This window comes from Humulus lupulus, chromosome 3 (assembly GCF_963169125.1).
Source record: "Humulus lupulus chromosome 3, drHumLupu1.1, whole genome shotgun sequence".
Lineage (NCBI taxonomy): Eukaryota > Viridiplantae > Streptophyta > Magnoliopsida > Rosales > Cannabaceae > Humulus > Humulus lupulus.
In genome coordinates this window covers 66824288-66826746 of record NC_084795.1, presented here as the reverse complement: position 1 = coordinate 66826746, position 2459 = coordinate 66824288, and the positions used below count along the sequence as shown (strand labels likewise).

Genomic DNA, 2459 nt, shown 5'->3' with positions numbered 1-2459 from the left:
TATATATATATATATATATATATATATATTTATACACTAGTGAAAATCTCCAGCCAAAGGCATTAGTCTTCTGTAGCTACTACGTAGTTACGAGGATCGTCTGTTATTTTATTTGTAGAAGCTGATTTGAAGTTATAAGTTTAATATATTGACTGAAATTTACTAAATTAATTAAGTTGTGTCACGTTTGATATAGTCAATTGGTGTAAAGTATTTTCTTAAAATAATAAAATTCCAGTATCATTATTTATTCAATAAATAATGTTATTGAATTGTATGCACTAATTTTTCCATTGATTTATTCCACAATTGGGAGGGGGGGGGGGGGGGGGGGTTATGTCTTAATTCGGGATTAAATATTTCCTGCGTTCCAACAAAATAATCATTTATTTCATTCTTAAGCAAAAAAGATATTCCCTTATATTGAAAGACAGATCTTAGTTTTGACTTATATAAATTAAAAAAGTGAAAAAAGGGGATTGTGATAATTTATAAAAGACATATGCTTGTGACAAGTAGGATAAGTCATAAAAAGTCTGTGACTTATTAAGATTAGAAATTGAGTTTTTTATAGTCGAAATAAACTGAGTTATATTTGGATTTGTTTCGTTAGTCGAAATAGGGTTTTTATAGGAACTGTATTTATTAAGAATTTTTTTTGTTGATTCAAAAAAATAGAAAAAAACTTGTCCATTTATTCTAGGAATATTACTGATAAAAAAAAGATATTTATAGATAGCCTTTGAATTAAAAGTTGAAAAAAAAAATGGGATTTACGGATTAGTCGAGCCTTTCGTCTTTTTAATTTTACTATCTGAAAAATCTTTTTTGGCAATTTCAATCTTTCATCAGCATAACTTATTTTGTTAAAACTAATATTTTTTTGTGGGCTTATAAATCCTTTTTTGTTGTCTTTTGGAATTTTTTGTATTTGATTTATGATTGTATTTGTTTTATTAGTTAGATCTTGTATTTTTTTTTTTCAATGAAAAAGTTGTCCAATTCGTCGATTCAATGTTAATCGATGATTCATCCATTATCTCATTATTAATTATCAAATCTTTTTCTTTTTCTTTTTTACTCAATTCATATATTGCGATTTCTTTCTCTTTCAAGAAAATTAGGTTTATTTTTTAGAGTTCGTTTATTATTTTTTTAAAAAATGAATGCTTTGATTTTGAATAACCCTTTTTTTTCTTTCTTTTGAGTTTGTTCTTTCTTTTCTTTCTTTTACAACTCTAAAACATTTCTTTTTCAATTTAATAAGTTTTCTTTTGATTTCGTTAAAAATAGGTTCAAAAAATGAAATTTGTTTTCGGGGAGAACCAAAAGGAAGTTCAGTTTCCATCCCCAAAACTGTTAAAAAACAAAAATCATTTGTTTGTTCTTTCTTTTTCATTGGATTATTATAAGTTTCTTGTCGCTTAAGCTTAGCTTTGTGCCAAGGTTTCAGACGAAAAGGAAATAGGATCTTTATCTGAATACCTTCTATTAACCAGTTTTTTGGAAATTCGTTTTCTGCTAATTGAATGCCGTTATAAGTGCATTTAACAAGCGTTTCTCTCTTCCAATCTTTTAAATCCTCCGACCATTCGGGAGATTGAAACAATAGTATACGACCGATATTTTTAACTATTATCAATGAGGGTAGTATAATATATTTTCTCAGAATTGATTGGATTACTAACACAAGACTTCTTATTATTTGAACAACTACAATGCTATCCCAGGCTTCCGCTCTTTCTATACGTTCTTCTTCTCTTTTTTTTTTCTCTTCGTTTTTTTTAATCCTTTCGTTTTCCCTTTTTTCTCTATAATCGGAAATCTGAAATTCTGTGTTTTTCCATAACAAATTTTTCTTTTTTTTTTTCACCGACGAGGAAAAAGAAAAAAAAAATCTTTGTCTATTCTGTCCAAAAAAAAGGGGGAATGGCTATTCGCTTGAAAGGATTTCCAAATAAGCGTTTTACGCCTTTGGGCGCGCATCGAGCCTGTGATTATGTCTCGACGAAAATCTGATTGTTGTGAAAAACGTATTAAAGAAATTACCTTTGGTTCCTCATAATCATCGTTATTACTAATATTTTTAGTAATCTTTTGTGGATTATTGGATGTATTACTAGAAATATTGGGATTTCTTAGGTCATGATTAAAAATCACTACACGTTTGCATTTTCTTGAACAAATTTCAGGATTCCGTCCTAACATTTCTTCAATTGGGCCGTCTGCGTGTTCAAAATTGTTTATTAATTTGTATGACCAGCGAGGAACTTTTTTTCTGATTTCTTTTAGTCCAATAGATTCGTTTCGAATTGCTTTATTGTTAGGATCATTTAGAACTTTATCAAATAGAATTTTTTTTTTTTTTTGTCCTGTTTCTGTTCAGTAAGTAAATAATTTGTTTTAAAATTCAAATTTGATTTTACTGTAAATTCATTAATTAAGTGCAAGAAAAAAAG

At 27.8% G+C, this 2459-nt stretch overlaps 1 pseudogene; it reads right to left on the bottom strand.

Moving 5' to 3' along the window:
* Positions 1-264: 264 nt before the first annotated feature.
* On the bottom strand, positions 265-1190 carry LOC133824289 (protein TIC 214-like; annotated as a pseudogene).
* Positions 1191-2459: the final 1269 nt, after the last annotated feature.